Raw genomic sequence first — 21,518 nt, 5'->3', positions numbered from 1 at the left:
AAAGATATTAACGTTTATCTCAGTTTTAATACTTTGATTCTTTCTATTTTTTTACTTATTCCTTTCTTTTTATTTTGCATGTTATCGTTATGCTCGTATTGGGCTGGAGGTCTGTGTGTTCTTATGGGCTTATAGCTGTTGGGCTGGAGTTTTAGAGTTGACCGTTGCTGATTGGCCTGCTTATATATCTGGTGGTCTGCTAGGGCAAGAGGGTGTCTCGATCATTCCTTTCACGCTACACATCAGTTTCTTATCTTTCTTTTCTGATCTCCCACGTACTTCGAGAGATCTACAGGTTCTTGATTTTGAGATCATCTCGTTGATGATATTATTGTGTTCTGGAACACTGGTGTAGTTTCGCCCTTGTTTTTGTTCGTGCTTGGCTCTTGGTTTGAGTTTGTGACTATTATTTGTTTTTTATACTCTATTTCTTATATTGATTTTTTTGTGTGTTACGGTTGAATCTGTGATTTTGGTTGCTTCTCGTTACTTGTGTCTGCTTGTTTGTTGCTTTGTTTTGACAGTTAGGTTTTATTGTTCAGTATGGGTGATAATACTGAATCTTCTGCTACTTTGATAAGCAAGTTGGATGCTAGTGGCCCTTTGTACCTGCATGCTAGTGATTCAAGTGGTCTTACTATTGTTAATATCAAACTAAAAGGAACTGAGAATTATATAGTTTGGTCAAATGCTATGAAACTTGCTCTAATGGCTAGAAATAAATTAGGATTCGTTGATGGTACTTGTCTAAAGTCAAAAACTGATGATGTTCTAGGTAAACAATGGGATAGATGTAATTCCATTGTGTTGACATGGATCCTAAATTCTATTTCTGATGAATTGTATGTTGGTCAAGTTTACTCACAACTTGCTTCTGAAGTATGGAATGATTTGAAAGAAACGTATGATAAAGTTGATGGCTCTGTGGTATTTGGTTTGTATCAAAAGATTAATTCTGTGAATCAAAATGGATCTAGTGTTTCGGATTATTATCATAGGATTAACACCATGTGGAAACAATTTGATGCCATGCTTCAGTTACCTTCCTGTACATGCAATGCTGCTACTAAGTATAATGAATTCAGTCACTTAATAAAACTTATGCAATTTCTAATGGGTTTGATGATGTTTATCAACCTGTTAGGACCAACTTGTTAACCAGAGATCCTTTGCCTACCGTTAAAACTGCCTTTTCAATCATTTCAAGAGAAGAGTCACATAGGGAGTCTAATAGTGTTTCAAAAACTCCTAATGTTGGTTTTGTCTCTAAGGCAAATCAGTTTAATGAAAATAAAAAGAAGTTTAATAAAGGACCAAATCCTAATCTAAAGTGTACTCATTGTAACAAAGTTGGTCATACGGTTGATAAATGTTTTGAGCTACATGGGTATCGTCCAAATTATAGATCTAAGAACAATAATCAATGGTCCAAATCTGGAGTGTTAAACAATTCTGTGAATGATAAGTCTGTGAATTCTTCATCTACTAATAATTCTTTGAACTCTCTTACTTCTGAACAATTTTCTAAACTGTTAGGGTTGCTTAATGAGAAAAAGATAGAAGATACTTCAAAGAAAAATGTAGGAGGTATTAGTTATAACGTTTTCTCTCCTCTAGGCTGGCATAAGAAAATGTACTGTTTTAATAGTAAAATCTGGTCTGATAACAATATGAGTTGGATAATTGATTCTGGTGCAAATCAACATATGATTATGTCTAGTGACAACATGTTTAATTTGGTTGATGTGTCTGAGTACAATATTTCTGTTAAACATCCAAATGGAACTGATGCAAAGGTCACCAAAATAGGTTTCTATAAATTGTCTAATTCAGTTATTCTCAAAGATGTCTTTGTTGTTCCTGAGTATTATGTCAATTTAATTTTTGTGCACAAGTTGGCTAAGGATAATAATCTTAAAGTTGTTTTTGATGAAAATACTTGTTATATTCAGGATTCTTGCTTAAAGAAAACCCTGGTGACTGGTAAACAAACTGATGAGTTGTATTTCTGTGGTAATTCTTTCAATTCTGTTATTGTTTGCTTTAATCAAGCTGAAACAGTAAAACTCTGGCACTCTAGACTTGGACATCCTTCTGATCAAGTTTTAAGTGTTCTAAATCTCAAATCTAGTAGTAATACTGATCCTTGTGATGTTTGTCATAAAGCCAAACAACATAGAGTCCCTTTTCCTTTAAGTGAACACAAATCAAAAAAGGTTGGTGATTTAATTCATCTAGATGTTTGGGGGCCTTATAAGGTGTCTAGTATAGAAGGGTATAAATACTTTCTTACTGTTATTGATGATTATTCTAGGTCTGTGTGGATTTATTTAATGAAGTCCAAGTTTGAAGTATTTAAAAATGTTCAAAGTTTTTATAATTTGGTTAAAACTCAGTTTGAGGTTAAAATTAAAGTTCTTAGAACTGATAATGGAACTGAGTTTATTAATTCACAAATGTCAAATTTTGTTAAAACTCATGGAATAATACATCAAACATCTTGTACTTACACCCCTCAACAAAATGGAATTGTTGAAAGGAAACATAGGCATTTATTGAATATTGCAAGAGCATTACTGTTTCAGTCAGGTATTCCTTTAAAATTTTGGTCTGAATGCATTCTTACTGCTTCATATTTAATTAACAGGACACCCTCCTCTATGTTAAATGGTAAATCTCCTTATGAATTACTCTTTGGGTTCAAACCTTCTCTTAATCACTTGAAAATCTTTGGTTGTCTATGCTTCTTTACTATTTTAACCAATAATGATAAAATTGAAGAAAGAGCTGAAAAGTGTGTTTTCATGGGTTATTCTAATTACAAAAAGGGCTATAAAGTTTGGAGTCTAGATCAAAGAAAATTTATTTTTTCAAGAGAAGTTAGCTTTTATGAAAATGCTTTTCCTTATAAGACTAACTTGGCTTTACAAAATGATCTTGATAATAATGAGTCACTAAATCATTCAAATTTTTTCGATAACTTTGATTTTTCAAGTGAAATAAATCCCGATGATGAAAAGGAGGTACATAATGATTCAACTACTGTGACTCAGCAACACAGTAGTCCTGTTGAATCATTTTCTTTTGACACTCAGCAGCCATCAACATCTAGTGGCATGGCTAGTGATCAACAACTGAATGTTTCTGAAACAAGTTCTGTGAGGGCTGAGTCGAGTAGTAATGATGAATCAAACCTTTCTGAGGGTACTCATGTTGCAACTAGGAAGTCTACTAGATCTGTTTTTGTTCCTAAACACTTTGATGATTACGCTGTTGAAGGTAGAGTTAAGTTTGGATGTGATAGGGTTGTCAACTATGCCAATTTGCCATCTGAAAGTGTTTGTTTTGCTTCTAATGTGAACAAAATTGTTGAGCCTAGTTCGTATGCTGAAGCTGTTAAGGACATTAACTGGATAAATGCTATGAATGAAGAGATTAGTGCTCTTCATAAGAATAATACCTGGACCATTGTTGATCTTCCAAAAGGAAGAAGATCGATAGGTTGTAAATGGGTATATAGAGTCAAATATAGGTCCACGGGTGAAATTGAAAGGTATAAGGCGAGACTTGTGGCCAAAGGTTTCAATCAAAGAGAAGGAATCGACTTTGATGAAACCTTCTCGCCGGTAGTTAAAATGGTTACCATAAGATGTGTTATCAGTATGTTCATTCAGTTTAACTGGCCGTTATTTCAGTTAGATATCAATAATGTCTTTTTATATGGAAATTTGAAAGAAGAAGTGTTTATGGACTTACCTGATGGACTGAAAACTAATGATAACATTAATAAAGTGTGATAACTTAACAAGTCTTTATACGGCTTGAAACAAGCACCTCGGATGTGGAATGAGAGGCTTGTTAATGTACTGCTAAATACTGGTTTTCTTCAATCTAAATGTGAATACTCTATGTTTATAAAGAATAATGATGGTGTGTTTATTGTTCTCCTTGTTTATGTAGACGATATAATTGTAACTAGAAACAATGAAAAGGAAATTAACAATGTTAAAACACTCTTAAAATCATAGTTTTTAATCAAATACTTGGGTCTGTTAAAATTCTTTTTAGGAATTGAAGTTATAAGAACTGATGAAGGTATTGTTTTGTCTCAAAGGAAGTATTGTATGGATCTCCTAAATGAATTTGGCTTGAGTGGTTGTAAGCCTGTGAGTTGTCCTATTGAGCCAAACTATTCTGTCTCAAACTTGTGCAAAAAGGAAGCTTCAAACTTTGTTGATATAGGCAAATATCAGAAACTTGTTGGGAAGTTGATTTATCTATCCCATACAAGACCTCATATAGCCTACACAGTTCATTATCTTTCTCAATATATGCATAAGCCCACTACTGCTCATTCTCAAATTGCCTTTAAGTTATTAAGGTATTTGAAGAATTGTCACGGCCCCCGACCCGGTTTGACCCGTTTCAGGAGCCGCGGGACAGGAATCCCGTGGTATTTAATTTAGGCGACAGCGGAAGTCTTTTTAAAACAGGATCTTTTAATAATTTAAACTGCTCGTTTCATAACTTAGGGATAAATTCCCAAAATTTACAATACTGTGATTTCTCAAGGAAATCTTTATTTTCAAAACATGTTCATTTATTTATTTACATTGAGCCACTTTTCTAAGCTGGGAGTGCTCCATGGCACTTTTCTTTGCTCATACCAGATCACCTGAAACATGTTTGAAAAAGGTTTTGTCAGCGGGGAAATACTGAGTGAATCATTCAGTTTACTGAAAACGACACATTTGTTATAATCTACAGTATTAAGGGGAATTACAATGTTTCTGATATCAAACCAACTACCCACAGTATTTGTCACTCGACCATCCATTGGCTAGCCCATTTGTCCAATGGTGTCTGTGACTGTGGTCAGATCACCCCTTGGCCACCCGTTTGTCCAAGTGTGACGGGAAATAAGTAATGTATACAAAACCCCACATACCGGCTGTAATTTGGTGATTACATAGACTTAATCCCTGTAATTATAACTTTGGAAAATAACTTGGAGTTTTGTAAAACAGTTGACTCACAAATTGTGAGAAAAGAGTTTATAAAAGAGGAATGACTCACAAACTGTGAGAAAAGAGTTTATAAAATGGGAATGACTCACATTGCAGATTTACGAGCAGAGTATAAGCTTTACTGATTAGCCTTTTTAACCTAATTTAAATAACAATGCACACACAAACGGGATTAGTAACTAATTCAGCAGTTACGTCAATTCACGAGATTAAACCCTCACAACTATTATCAAGCGCGATACTTAACAATTCAAAGGATTCACAATGAATGACAGAGCATAGTCCGAATTCGAACAGCACTCAAACATTCAAGTTGAAATCACAATGAATAACAAAGTACAAGCTCAATTTGAGCAGCACTTGGACAATCGTTGGATAGTTATAATCGATCGGACGTTGAATCGTAATAGCGATCGAGTTATTACCCTGATTGCGGCAGCACCTCGTGATCGTGTGTGTGTTTATTGTGATATAACAGTGATATCTCGACGTACACAGAAGCTATTTACGTCGTTTTAACTTCTACAGGTGAGTGCCAATGTCGGCTATTTATAGCAAGTTTTGAGGCTCCCTTACGGACCGTAAGCCCGAACCTTTACGGTCCGTAAGCTAAGCAGTCTAATTATAGGCTGCCTAGGCTCGGGACTAGCCTTGGTGAATCATAAAATTGACCAATCAGACAACTCTACGTTTTATTTTTGATAATTATTAAACTAGGGTTTACCCCCCTTGAGTTTTAGGGGCCCTGATCCTGATTCCGATTGTTCTGAAAATTTTAGGGCTAGTGTAGAATTATTTGGGTGTCTCAATTAGGGTTTTCTTGACTAATTATCATCCTAATTATTGATTTTAGTGGCAGTTGTTACATCCTCCCCACCTTGAGAAAAATCTCGTCCTCGAGATTTACTGAAATAGATGAGGGTACTTTCGCTTCATCTCTGATTCCAGTTCCCAAGTATATTCTGGTCCTCTCTTGGATTCCCATTTGACTTTTACTAGCACTAATCGTTTGTGTTTGAGAAACTTGATTTTCCGATCTATTTGTAGGGGTTTCTCTATGAATTTCAGCTTTTCATTTGCCTCTATATCTTGAAGAGGTACTACCAGGGATTCGTCTGATAGACATTTCTTGAGATTGGATACATGAAACACATCATGTACTCCAGCTAACTCTTCTGGTAGTTGTAACCGATAAGCTACTGGTCCTATTCGTTGGATCACTGGGAATGGTCCAACATATCTGGGACTCAGTTTTCCTTTCTTACCAAATCGTACTACTCCTTTCCAAGGAGAAACTTTCAAAAGTACTTTGTCTCCTACTTGGAATTCTAACGGCTTGCGGCGATTGTTTGCATAGCTCTTCTGACGATCTCTAGCAGTCTTCAGTCTTTCCTTGATTTGCGATATCTTGTCAGTAGTTTCTTGCACAATCTCTGGACCCGATAATTGACTTTCTCCTATTTCTGCCCAACATACGGGAGTTCTGCACTTGCGTCCATACAGTGCTTCGAATGGAGCAGCTTCGATGCTTGAATGATAACTATTGTTATAGGAGAATTCAATTAATGGTAAATGGCTATCCCAATTACCACCAAAGTCAATTACACATGCTCGGAGCATGTCTTCCAGGGTTTGTATCGTCCTTTCACTTTGTCCGTCCGTTTGAGGATGATATGCGGTACTTAAATTAAGTCGAGTTCCCATTGCTTCTTGGAAACTTGTCCAGAAACGGGAAGTAAAACGACTATCTCTATCCGATACAATGGAGAGTGGGACTCCATGTAAGGATACTACTTTATCTACATACAACTTGGCTAACCTTTCCATGCTAAAGGTTTCCTTCATTGGTAGAAAATGAGCTGATTTGGTTAATCGATCCACAATTACCCAAATAGCATCATTGCCTTTTCTGGTTTTGGGTAACTTAGTAACAAAATCCATTGTTATGAGTTCCCATTTCCATACAGGCATTTCTAACTGTTGTAGTAGTCCTGAAGGTTTCTGATGTTCGGCTTTAACTTGTGAACAGGTTAGACACTTAGATACGTATTTGGCTATATCCTTTTTCATTCCTATCCACCAAAAATTATTTCTTAAATCTTGGTACATCTTATTATTTCCTGGATGTACAGTATACCTAGATTTATGAGATTCTTCTAAAATCTTATTTCTTAATTCTCCTTGCTTAGGTACCCAAATTCGTTTCTTGTGGAATCTCCAAATTCCATCTTTTCCTTGTTCTAATTCCTTTAGGTAACCTTTCATTCCTTCGGCATCGTCCTTGATTGCCGTTTCTTGAATTTTCTTTATTTGTTCCATTAAATCTAATTGTAGATTTAACCTAAGAGCACGGACTCGCTTTTGCTTTTCATGATAGTTACGACTTAAGGCGTCTGCGACTACGTTTGCCTTTCCTTCGTGATACTGAATATCACAGTCGTAATCACTCAAGATTTCCATCCACCTTCTTTGCCTCATATTTAACTCTTTTTGCCCAAATATATACCTTAAACTCTTATGGTCCGTATAGATAGTAAACTTACTTCCATACAGATAATGTCTCCAAATTTTAAGTGCAAAAATTATAGCTCCTAATTCTAGGTCATGAGTCGTATAATTTTCTTCGTGCTTTTTCAATTGCCTAGAGGCATACGCAATTACCTTTTTGCGTTGCATCAACACACATCCATATCCTAATTTTGAAGCATCACAGTATACTTCAAAATCCTTAGTTCCTTCGGGTAAAGCTAAAATTGGAGCATTCGTTAATTTGTGCTTTAGAATCCTAAAAGCTTCCTCTTGTCTAGATCCCCATTCAAACTTAACGGCTTTACAGGTTAGCTTAGTTAAAGGTACAGCTATCCTAGAGAAATCTTTAATAAATCGTCTATAATATCCAGCTAATCCTAGAAAACTTCTAACTTCTATAGCCGTTCGTGGATCTTTCCAATTCGTGATTGCTTCTATTTTAGCAGGATCTACGTGAATTCCTTCGTGATTCACCATATGACCTAAAAATTGCACTTCTTGTAGCCAGAATTCGCAATTCGAGAATTTGGCATAAAGCTTTTCCTTTCTTAACAATGTTAAGAGTGCATGCAAGTGCTCATAATGTTCCTCCTGACTTTTGGAATAAATAAGTATATCGTCAATGAAAACGATCACAAATTTATCCAAGTAGGGTTTACAGATCCTATTCATCATGTCCATAAATGCAGCTGGAGCATTTGTTAATCCAAAGGGCATGACTGTAAACTCATAATGACCATACCTAGTTCTGAAAGCAGTTTTAGGTATGTCCTCCTCTTGCACTTTCAATTGGTGATATCCAGATCTTAAATCTATCTTAGAGAAATACCTAGCTCCTTGCAACTGATCAAAAAGATCATCAATCCTAGGTAATGGGTATCGGTTCTTAATTGTAACTTTATTCAATTCCCTATAATCGATACACATTCTCATTGATCCATATTTCTTTTTCACAAACAACACAAACAACACTGGTGCACCCCAAGGGGATGAACTCGGTTGTATGAATCCTTTGCTTTGTAATTCATCTAATTGCTTTTTCAATTCTAGCATTTCAGTAGGTGCTAATCGATAAGGTGTCTTAGCTATTGGTGCAGTACCTGGAATTAAATGAATTCTAAACTCTACTTCCCTATCAGGTGGTAAACCAGGTAATTCTTCTGGAAAAACATCTGGGTATTCTGAAACTATAGGGATGTCCTGAAGTTCCTTACTTTTAGTGTTAATGATTACAGAAATCATATACACCATTTCTTGTTTCCTTGAATAACTAGCCAATTTCATTACTGAAATGAATTTTAGTGGCTTTCGAGGTCTATCTCCTGTAATTAGAATTACTTCTCCTATGGGGGTACGGATTTCTACGGAATTCTTATCACACAGGATTCGAGCATGGTTGGCTATTAACCAATCCATTCCTAATACCATATCGAATCCGGCTAAATTCATAGGTAACAGGTTTGCAGAAAACTTATGACCTAACAATTCTATCTTTACTTCTTGCAAAACCTTGTCTATGTTGACAGAATTTCCATCTGCCGTTTCAACAGTAAAGATCTGCCTAAGGGTATTTAGAGGTAAGTTAAGAGCTTGACAGAATGCAGTATTAATGAAACTTTGGTTTGCACCAGAATCAAATAATACTTTTGCATAGACGTTATGCACTAAGAACGTACCCGCTATTACGTCTGGAATGAGTTCGGCTTCTTGAGTGGTCAGCTGGAATGCGCGAGCATTTTTCTTAGTAGTTCCTTCGGTCGTTTTAGCTCTACTATCTGCTGGTTTAGCTAACTTAGGACATTCAGATTGGAAGTGTCCTGTTTCTCTACAGTTATAACAGATTCTTGTTTTCCTTCTGCAGTCTTCTTCCCGATGTCCTTTCGCCTTGCAGAAGTTGCAAAATATATTGCACTGTCCATAGTGTTTCTTTTTGCAATTTCTGCAGAAAGGAGGTGACAAGGATTGCCCTGTTCTCCTCTTTTTGAATTTATTGTTACTATTACCCATGCGAAATCCTTGGGTAATCTTCTGAGCCAATTCTTTCTTGCGATCTTCTTCTCTGGTGCGGACTAGTTCATCGGTTAAGGTATTAGCTAATTCCACAACATCGTCAATCGTGCGTGGTCTCGCAGCTTTAACGATGTTACGGATTTCTCCAATTAATCCCCAAATATAACGGGAAATGAGTACCGGTTCTGGCGAAGCCAGGGAAGGTACCACTCTCGCATATTCGAAGAATGTCAAAGTATATCCTCAACAGTCTACACCTAGCATACGATGACTCAGGAACTTATTTGCCATTTGTTCCTTCTCATATTCGGGACAGAATTTTCTTTCGACAAGACTCTTAAATTCTTCGCAATTCATCGCATAGGCCACCCTTCTTCCTTTTGCTTGTAGCACCGTGTTCCACCATTCTAACGCCCCTTCTTTGAACAAGTTTGATGCATACATCACTTGATCTTCTTCAGCACATTTACTTATTGCAATTACTGCCTCGGTTTTCTCTAACCAACGCAGTGTTGCAGTTGCCCCCTCATTACCTGCAAATTTTGCGGGTTTACAGGCAAGAAATTCTTTGTAAGTGCAACCAGGTGTTGCAGCTTTCATTCTCTTAGGGAGTGGGGCCTGTTGCGGATCATGATCGTCATGACTGCCGCCTCCATTTATGCTGTTACTGCCGTTATCTTCCGGAATACGTTTACTAGGAATTAATTGTGGTTCGGCAGGTTTCTGAACAGCAGCCACGATTTCTGGAATAGCATTGGCTATCCATTGAGCAATAAAGTGCTCAATGTCTTGTCTAGTTATATATTGATCTTCCTGATTTTGCTCAGACTGATTTACTTCATTAATTGGTTCACTATTAGCGTTTTCCATCTGCTAATTAGTATTAATAGAAATTATTAGTGTCTAATTATTGATAACAAAATCACAGATAAACACATAGATCAGTATAACATGCAAACATAGTCAAAATTGTCGATGCCTCGATTTCTGTTTTGTTTTATATATTATACCTGCTTCAATACACACTTTTTATCTTACAGTGTTTTATTGCCCATTTTACAGAATCAGTTTTACTATATTAGTTATAATACAAACTTTTCCAAACCCCTCCTATCTTTTAGTTTGCTGGCAGTTTCAGTAACGACGCTCCCTCTCGTCGTACTTCCAAGAAATCTGCTCCCCTATTTCTCGGATCCTATTCCCGGTGCCTATCAGTTCTTCACCAAACTGACGTAGTTCAGGTAAATTTTCATAGCTCATTGGCGGATTAGGGATAGGTTCTGGATCAAACTGTGGGAGAAAACTATAGGGACTATTAACTATATTTTGGAATTGCCAGTCATTGGTCCACCATTCTTCCATTTGGCCTAATGGTCGGGTGTGAACTAGTGGGTCTGGAATAGCTGGTCCTAGGTTTATTGGGAATTGGGCTGTAGCAGGATAAGAAAAGAGATTATCGTTAATAGGCTCTAGAATATCACAATTATCCAGTAGGCGGTCTATTTCGTCCTGGAATGTGAATTCCTCAGACTGTTTAGAGCTTTCTCCGATCTCTATTCCTTTTTGCTTTAGGTCTATCCCTATTTCTGCTGGCTTGGAACTTTCTCCGGTTTCTATTTCTTTTCCCTTGCTCACACTCACAGGGTTTTCTATTTTAGGGATTCTCCTAGGTTTCCTTCGGCGCACCTTTCGCCACCCTACATATCTTCTCTTCTTTTTAGGTTTTGCTTTTTCCAGCGGTGGAGCTTGGAATTCCAGAGGTTCCTCTATGTCAACAATGTAACCAGTGAAGTTGTGGGAGACTTCAATTGGCACAGGATAGAGGTTGAGGTTCTGAAATGCTTCCGACATCTCATTCATGCTGTACGGCATATATGCAAAATGCACAAAATGTTAAGTTAAAACTTTGGAACAAAGCTTAACAAATAAACATTTTTATTACACACCAATTTGTACAACATAACAGTAAACAGAACATACTCAGATCTATTTATTTATTTACTAGGAAGTACTTATTTCTAGATTTAGAGTTTAAAGATTTGCATTTTCTGCTATAGTAGCGAGCAGATACAGATTTGCCCATTTTTCATCTAAGTTATTTTCCCCTGGTGGATTACTGCTAATTTCCTGAATTTCTGGGTTAAACCTCACTCTCTTGGTTCGGGGTTTCTTTTTCTCTTGACCTTTTCTAAGGATTGAATTCCTTTTCTCTGGTGTAAGTGGGTTTTCATAATTTGCCTTACGGACAAAGATTCCTTCCTCTACATTGACGGAAGTTTTGGAAGAAGAGGTTCCCTGTTCTTTGGGTGTACTATCTAATTTGCGGTAGATAGCAGAAATCTTTTGTTTACCCATACTGTAATTTTAACAATTAATCAGTTAATACACGTATATTCACAGAATGACAAATAAATATTTTCCTATTTGTAATATGTTTAAATCAATTAGAACAATGAGCTTAATCAGTAAGCTTAAAACAGTGGCTCTGATACCACCTTTTCCTGTCACGGCCCCCGACCCGGTTTGACCCGTTTCAGGAGCCGTGGGACAGGAATCCCGTGGTATTTAATTTAGGCGACAGCGGAAGTCTTTTTAAAACAGGATCTTTTAATAACTTAAACTGCTCGTTTCATAACTTAGGGATAAATTTCCAAAATTTACAATACTGTGATTTCTCAGGGAAATCTTTATTTTCAAAACATGTTCATTTATTTATTTACATTGAGCCACTTTTCTAAGCTGGGAGTGCTCCATGGCACTTTTCTTTGCTCATACCAGATCACCTGAAACATGTTTGAAAAAGGTTTTGTCAGCGGGGAAATACTGAGTGAATCATTCAGTTTACTGAAAACGACACATTTGTTATAATCTACAGTATTAAGGGGAATTACAATGTTTCTGATATCAAACCAACTACCCACAGTATTTGTCACTCGACCATCCACTGGCTAGCCCATTTGTCCAATGGTGTCTGTGACTGTGGTCAGATCACCCCTTGGCCACCCGTTTGTCCAAGTGTGACGGGAAATAAGTAATGTATACAAAACCCCACATACCGGCTGTAATTTGGTGATTACATAGACTTAATCCCTGTAATTATAACTTTGGAAAATAACTTGGAGTTTTGTAAAACAGTTGACTCACAAAATTGTGAGAAAAGAGTTTATAAAAGAGGAATGACTCAAAAACTGTGAGAAAAGAGTTTATAAAATGGGAATGACTCACATTGCAGATTTACGAGCAGAGTATAAGCTTTACTGATTAGCCTTTTTAACCTAATTTAAATAACAATGCACACACAAACGGGATTAGTAACTAATTCAGCAGTTACGTCAATTCATGAGATTAAACCCTCACAACTATTATCAAGCGCGATACTTAACAATTCAAAGGATTCACAACGAATGACAGAGCATAGTCTGAATTCGAACAGCACTCAAACATTCAAGTTGAAATCACAATGAATAACAAAGTACAAGCTCAATTTGAGCAGCACTTGGACAATCGTTGGATAGTTATAATCGATCGAACGTTGAATCGTAATAGCGATCGAGTTATTACCCTGATTGCGGCAGCACCTCGTGATCGTGTGTGTGTTTATTGTGATATAACAGTGATATCTCGACGTACACAGAAGCTATTTACGTCGTTTTAACTTCTACAGGTGAGTGCCAATGTCGGCTATTTATAGCAAGTTTTGAGGCTCCCTTACGGACTGTAAGCCCGAACCTTTACGGTCCGTAAGCTAAGCAGTCTAATTATAGGTTGCCTAGGCTCGGGACTAGCCTTGGTGAATCATAAAATTGACCAATCAGATAACTCTACGTTTTATTTTTGATAATTATTAAACTAGGGTTTACCCCCCTTGAGTTTTAGGGGCCCTGATCCTGATTCCGATTGTTCTGAAAATTTTAGGGCTAGTGCAGAATTATTTGGGTGTCTCAATTAGGGTTTTCTTATTGACTAATTATCATCCTAATTATTGATTTTAGTGGCAGTTGTTACAAGAATGCTCCTGGTGCTGATCTTATGTTTAAACAGAGTGAAAAATTTGAATTATCTGCATATGCAGATTCGGACTGGGCAAAGTGTGTTGACAGTAGAAAATCTGTCACTGGTTTTGGCATTTTTTTGGGAAATTCTTTAATCTCTTGGAAAAGTAAAAAACAGAGTGTGGTATCTAGATCATCTGCTGAAGCAGAATATAGATCTATGTGTGCTGCACTTTGTGAAATTATGTGGCTGATCAATGTGTTAAAAGAATTACAAGTTAAAGCTAATCTACCTGTTATTTTGAAATGTGATAGTAGTGTTGCGTTATATATCGCGGCAAATCCTGTTTTTCATGACAAAACCAAACACTTTGAGATCGATCTGTTCTTCCTTAGAGAAAAAATAGCTTCTGGATTGGTTAAAACTGTTGGTGTTAGCTCTGGTGATCAATTGACTGATATGTTCACGAAAGGATTACTTCCAGCGGATCATAACAAAATGTGTAAGTCTTTAGGTTTATTAAATCCTTTTGGTATTAAAACTGAGGGGGGTGTTAAAGATATTAACGTTTATCTCAGTTTTAATACTTTGATTCTTTCTATTTTTTACTTATTCCTTTCCTTTTATTTTGCATGTTATCGTTATGCTCGTATTGGGCTAGAGGTCTGTGTGTTCTTATGGGCTTATAGCTGTTGGGCTGGAGTTTTAGAGTTGACCGTTGCTGATTGGCCTTCTTATATATCTGGTGGTCTGCTAGGGCAAGAGGGTATCTCGATCATTCCTTTCACGCTACACAACAGTTTCTTATCTTTCTTTTCTGATCTCCCACGTACTTCGAGAGATCTACAGGTTCTTGATTTTGAGATCACCTCGTTGATGATATTATTGTGTTCTGTTCAGTCAATTGTCTGTTCTTACTGAATCTTTTGTACCAAATTGATTGATTATTGGTCAAAGTATTATAAAGTTCCTGTTAAATCTTGAGTTTCTGACACGAGCACCACATGCCCAAGTTTTTCTTCTTTCTATACCTATAGATGGGTTAGGCCAGTATATGTCGCCGGTGGAGTACCGCACTATCCTTAAGTGACGCCTCTTGGTTCCTCTATTTCTAGTTGATGAGATATGTTTTGTTTGTCATAAGGTGTGTTTGGACTCTTTTGGGGAGCATGTAGTTCATTGTATAGAACTCCCGGGGTTTAAGTACCGACATGATTTGGTTAGGGAAGTCCTTTTTGACATATTCAGGCGCGCGAAGATTTCTGCTAAGAAAGAGGCACCCGTGAATTTCTTAACTGACCCATTGGAAGAAAGATCTACTTATAGACCAATCGACATTTGGGTCTTCAGATGGATAGGAGGAAAACACATGTGTATGAATCTAACAGAGGTTTCCCCTCTTGTGGGCTTAGGGGCAGTGCTTTCACGGTGGGTCAGGCTGCTTCGGGCAAAGTGACCAAACACGAGAAAGCATGCCTTGGCAACCAGCATGTGTTTATCCCATTTGCTTTTGATACTTTTGGTTTCCTTGCATCAGAGGCTGTGGACCTACTTATTCGGGTTCAAAGGGTCATGCATAGTAATGTTATCACCCCATGATCTATGGATGTAGTTTTTAAAAGACTTAGTTTCTACATTAAAGACACCGCCCCTCCTAAATCCCAGAAAATTCTAGCGAATGCCTTATATGGCGAAATTGTCAAGAGGTTTGAAGAGAAGTTTGTTTTATCCCCTCGACAAAGAGCTGTGTTTGAATGTCTACGTGCCCCACATGCTCAGGATTTTCTGTCTGTCGCACCTATTGAAGGCTTGGGGCAACACATGTCGGCTGTGGAATACCGTGCTATCCTTAGATACCGACTGATGATTCTTTTGTTTCCAGTTGACGAGCCATGTCCGGTATGTCGCAAAGCGTGTTTGGATTCTTTCGGCGAGCACGCGATCCACTGTAAAGAGCTACCAGGGTTTAAATATCGGCATGATTGGGTGAGAGATGTGTTATGTGATGTTCTTAAGCGGGCCGGGATCTCTGCCAAAAAGGAGGCTCCAGTAAATTTCCTGACTGACCCCTTAGAGGGGAGGTCCACTTTACGCCCGGCGGACATCCTTGTGTTTGGATGGGAAGGGGGGAAACACGCTTGTGCAGATCTAACTGGAGTCTCCCCCCTTGTCGGGTTCAAGGACAAGGGCTTTGTCGTAGGGCAAGCGATGCTCAAGGCAGAGGCGAGCAAAGTGGCAAAACATGAGAAAGCCTGCCTGGAGAATCAACATGTGTTTGTCCCATTTGCGTTTGATACTTTTGGTGGTCTCGCTCCTGACGCTGTGCGACTTTTGAATCGGGTTCAAAAAGTCGTTAATAGTAATTCTTCGTCGCCAAAGGTTTCAAACTTTGTATTTAGTAGAATTCGTTTTTCTATTCAAAAGGGGGTGGCGGCGCAACTTGTTGCCCGACTACCTGCCATTGCTTTGTAATTGCCCTTTTTCGTGTGGAATAATATGATTAGTTGTTAATTTCTTTTTTTTTTAACTATCATTATAAGTGGTGGATCGGAATTAAAGAAAAAAATAAGTCTTGCATTTTAAATTTGTATTGAAGTCGTGCATTTTTGATTTACTATGTTCTACCTTTATACTCAAAGAAAAAAATAAGTCTTGCATTTTAAATTTGTATTGAAGTCTTGCATTTTCGATTTACTATGTTCTACCTTTATACTCAAAAGTCAAATATGTGCGGTAGGGTGGAGTTAAAGCCTATCAAGTATTAAAATTTTTATTATTATGTTCTACCTTTACACTTAAAATATGTATATGTGTGGTAGGATGGAGTTGCAGCCTTTCATGTATAACATTACAAAGTAATAAAAGAGTAAATTGCATTTGGTTAGGTAACATTCTTGATTTAAGTTTTTATATATTTTTTCCAACGACTATTTGTTGATGATTTATTTTGTCACTTTAATTTATTGGACTAACACTGTTTGTCAATGTTGTTAAACGTATGATGTATTTCAGTCTTTTGAGCGCATGACATATATATATATATATATATATATATATATATATATATATATATAGGGGGCTGCTAGAATGAAAACCACCCCGAGTTGTAAGAACCGCGAGAACTACACCCCACGGAGCGCCGTTCGCCATGATTTTTTTTACAAGTAGATGTGTGTATTATAAACACAGCCGTAAAAAATCAAGGCGAACGGCGCTCCGTGGGGTGTAGTTTTTTACACCACAAGTTTGGTGTTTTTTAATTTTTTTTCTTTTTTCTTTTTTTTTTCACCAAACTTGTGGTGTAAAAAACTACACCCCACAGAGCGCCGTTCGCCATGATTTTTTACGGCTGTGTTTATAATATACACATCTACTTGTAAAAAAAAATCATGGCGAACGGCGCTCCGTGGGGTGTAGTTCTCGCGGTTCTTACAACTCGAGGTGGTTTTCATTCTAGCGGCTCCCTATATATATATATATATATATATATATATATATATATATATATATATATATTGAAAGTATAAAATACAATATTGCTTAACGTACGAGTGTATATTGTGAAATTACGCACGTTGTAAAATTCAAAACCCTAATCACGCATGTTGAAAAACCATAATCACACATGTTATACTTATGTAATGAAACATGTTATAATTATGCAACGAAGCATGTTATGGTTTTCAACATGCATGATAATGTCTTTGCAACATGCGTGATTATGGTTTTTAACATGCGTGATTAGAGTTTTGAGTTTTACATGGTGCGTAATTTCACAGCGTACGCTCGTACGTTAAGGAATATTGTGCGTTAACCGGCCTATACACACACACATACACACACACACACACAAACACACATATATATATAGGGTGAGGTTCGGCTACAAAGTCCATGTTTCCTACAAAGTGCACAAAGTCATAAAACACCACAATTTCAGCCATAAAACACACTCAAAACCCACAAATAACATAGTGAAGATCACTAAAACACAATATCCAAACCCTAACAGTCCTTAAAAACTTCAAACACATCATCGTACAACTATGAATATAAAACACAACATGATAATCAACATAAAACACACTAATGTTAGTCATTCGATAATCAAAGTCTTATCATCCAAAACACAACACAAAACCCACAAATATGGTGTTTTAGTTATTTTCATGTAGCACCCTAAAAACGGTAACCAAACCACGTTAATATTAATGATTGGTAAAATACCGTTAGTGGTGGAAGTTTACCTGGTAAATATTAGGATTTAAATAAATAAATCTAATATTAATTAAAAGGGGGATAAATACTTTGAAAAACAAAGTATATAAAAAGACTCGAGTTAACGGGACTTAAAATAAAACGGGTTAGGTAACACCCCAAAAATATATAGGTTATATATATATATATATTAAATAGCGGGTATAAATGAGATGGAAATAACTAGGAATAAATATCCTAGTTTGTTACAAGTCTTGTAGTACTATAGAAGTTGATTAAAAACACCTAAAATAAAACTTAACAATAGTTGGGGGGGCCAAAGGTGTTAAAAATTGAAACTAGTTTTATTAAAACAATAACTAAAATCCAAAACACACACTTGGTGTGTGTGTCTGGATCGAAGAAAACAAAGGGGCGACCAAAGCTCCCTTCACAAACCCTAGTTCTTGCTTTTTCATCAAATTGAAAGGGTAAATCGGCTCCAAATCGAAATCCAAACTCAGAATAGTGATCACTTTCGTGAAAGGATCATAAGGTATGCCTAATTTTGCTATTTAGTTTCACCTTGAGTTTTAGGTGAAAACATGAAATCCAAATTTAGCTTGCATAATCAAAGTTTGGATGAAATTAGGAATGATTTTATGTCTAGGAGTAAACTCTAGTCATTTACTTGTTGAATTGATGTTCATAATTGTGAATTCATGATCACCCGATTATGTGCTAAATGGGTTTTGTAGAAACATGATGAACCCTAGAATCATAATGGTTAAATTGTGTTAATAGAACTCCCTAAAGTTAGATTTGGGATTTAAGTGTTGATTAGACGCAAAAAAATTGGAAAAAGGTGTTAAACTTGGTAGAAATAACTAGCTATGAACTAGTTTGTAAATGTGTAAAAACAATTATGCCCACTAGGAGTTTGTTAAAATGCCTAAGTAAAATCGCGCGTCTACTCGGTTGTAAGTAGAACTTGATTTGACTAGGTATCCGTAGGAATGCCTAATAACATGATAAAAGGAGTTTCATTTATAGATGAAAACCCGTAGATGTTGTTCAATGAATAAAGTGTATGATAATGTGCCTAAGTGAGTCTTGTGAACTTGTTAGTGCATTTATATATGTCAATTGGTGATTTGACTTTTAAAAAAGTCAAATCGACCTATGATAGAGTTCAATAAGAAAAGTAGTAAAAAGATTCATAAGGTGTGAAGGTCATGATCTTTAATGACTAATCTAACCATCTTGTGGAAATTATATGATAGTTTGACGTCTGACAAGCTATGTGGAAGCTTGGAAAGGAAGCGGGTCAAACGGATCAAATAAGCGGAGAATAGCAAAAATGGATGCAAGGTAAGTAAATCTTACAAATCTTAGAATAGAATTACAACATAAAGTATGTTTGGTAATTTTCATAGATTTTTCTAAAGTTGTTCGACAAGGTTTTCGCGGATGTTTTGTCAATAAATTAGTTGTTGACAGCAATAGTTCCGCTACTTGTAGAAATTATTTCGAGGTCTTAACCATCGAGTTTTGACACAATATTTGACCAGAAGTTGGTTTACAACATAAAGGATGTTTAGTAATTTTTATAGATTTTTATAAAGTTATTTGACGAGGTTTTCGCGGATGTTTTGTCAATAAATTAGTTGTTGACAGCAACAGTTCCGCTAGTTGCAAAAATTATTTCGAGGTCTTAACCATCGAGTTTTGGCACGATATTTGACCAGAAGTTGGCTTACAACATAAAGGATATTTAGTAATTTTTATAGATTTTTATAAAGTTGTATGACGAGGTTTTCGCGGATGTTTTGTCAATAAATTAGTTGTTGACAACAACAGTTCCGCTACTTGCAGAAATTATTTCAAGGTCTTAACCATCGAGTTTTGACACGATATTTGACCAGAAGTTGGTTTACAACATAAAGGATGTTTAGTGATTTTTATAGATTTTTGTAAAGTTGTTTGACGAGGTTTTCACGGATGTTTTGTCAATAAATTAGTCGTTGACAGCAACAGTTCCGCTACTAGCAGAAATTATTTCGAGGTCCTAACCATCGATTTTTGACACGATATTTGACCAGAAGTTGGTTTACAACATAAAGAATGTTTAGTATTTTTTATATATTTTTTTAAAGTTGTATGACGAGGTTTTCGCGGATGTTTTGTCAATAAATTAGTTGTTGACAACAACAGTTCCGTTACTTGCAGAAATTATTTCGATGTCTTAACTATCGAGTTTGACATGATATTTGGCCAGAATTTGTTTAACAACATAAATAATGTTTGGTAAGTTTTATACATTTTAGACATAAGCCTTTTGGGGGTCAAGTGCCTATAAACGGGTCTTTCCCGTAAAACAACCAACCGAAGTGTAGAATCCGGGAAAATTGGTCAAATATACTAAATCCACCACGAGTATAGTTGTGGTGAAATGTAAGTAGATAATTCAAATTTGGGAAAATGATGGGTCAAAAGAATGAGCGAAATTTAAACTTAAAAGTTTAAATTCTCTAAACGGGTAAAAACGAATTACGCGCATAACTTGGGTATTGGTTGCGTAATTCACAAAAGTTACAAATCTAAAATAAAGATTTTGAGTTAAATACTTTGGTGTATGATTTATGATTAACTAGAAACAAGTGTGTGATTTTATAGTCAAACGGGTTGAATAATGATATAAAGGATTTATAAGCCAATAGCTTATAATTCAAATTTTATGCAAACCGAGGTGATAAACGGGTCCGTAATTTAATTACGGACGCGTGGGAAAGAGAATCACGTAATACGAACTTGTAGATAAAAAGTTAGGGCAATTTGAAGTTTGTTATTTTTTGTAAAAAAATTGAGCTGGGCAAATATGCAGGTCCAGAGAATGGACCCGCTGGAAAACAGACTCCCCCGCGGCACGCGAGGGGATGAGTGAATGTTGGCGCAACATGCGGGGCCTGTCGCGGCCCGCGAACGAATTAAAGAAATCTCTCGCGTGGCGCGAGAGACTTAGATCTGAATTTTTATTTTTGATTTCGTTTATTTGATATTGGAACTTGTTTATTCTTGTTTCTATGATTATCAAAACTAACTTTTAAGTTGGTTTTGACATTAGGTGAATGTCGTTACCATCCGGATGCCGATCAAGCAACGAAGTGAACCGAACACATACATAATGAAGCTTCCGCGATATCTTTCTTTTGTTAAGTTTAAAAATGAAAGTTGTAAACACTTGATACTATATTTTGAATACTCTAATTTTGTATGAACGTTAACTTGTCAAAGTTTTTGAAAGGTCGCATTTTTACATAACATGCCTATTTAATATTATAATTGTATTAAAATGAAACGGGTCTTACATTTCACTATGTTATTTGTGGGTTTTGAGTGTGTTTTATGGTTGACATTATGGGGTTTTATGACTTTTTACACTTTGTAGGGAAAATGGACTTTGTAGCCAACTCTCACCCTATATATATATATATATATATATATATATATATATATATATATATATATATATATATATAAATTACGACTTTCCCCTCTCCCGACAATAATCAATTTAGTCAATTCATCATCTTCGAGTTGAAGATGCCGACGGTGGATGAAGCCGTATCCATTCATCATTTTCAAATTGTCTCCGTGAAAATCTCCATACGACTAACACCGAAGAGAGGGTAGCCAACATACCCATTGATAACGAATGGCGAATGTATGGTGGAAATCAGTGGAGAGGATGAATACTCTCAT

General features: G+C 36.3%; 1 long non-coding RNA gene across 1 annotated transcript; it reads left to right on the top strand.

The window, feature by feature from the left end:
- The first annotated feature begins 18,176 nt into the window (after window positions 1-18,176).
- On the top strand, window positions 18,177-21,002 carry LOC110874951. Its single transcript, XR_002556379.1, has 3 exons — window positions 18,177-18,312; window positions 19,040-19,127; window positions 20,881-21,002. It is a non-coding gene; the product is annotated as an uncharacterized LOC110874951 (long non-coding RNA).
- Window positions 21,003-21,518: the final 516 nt, after the last annotated feature.

Source organism: Helianthus annuus, chromosome 9 (genome assembly GCF_002127325.2).
Source record: "Helianthus annuus cultivar XRQ/B chromosome 9, HanXRQr2.0-SUNRISE, whole genome shotgun sequence".
NCBI classification, from domain to species: domain Eukaryota; kingdom Viridiplantae; phylum Streptophyta; class Magnoliopsida; order Asterales; family Asteraceae; genus Helianthus; species Helianthus annuus.
Note: the sequence above shows the minus strand (reverse complement) of the source record. Positions and strands in the feature narration are given on the sequence as shown.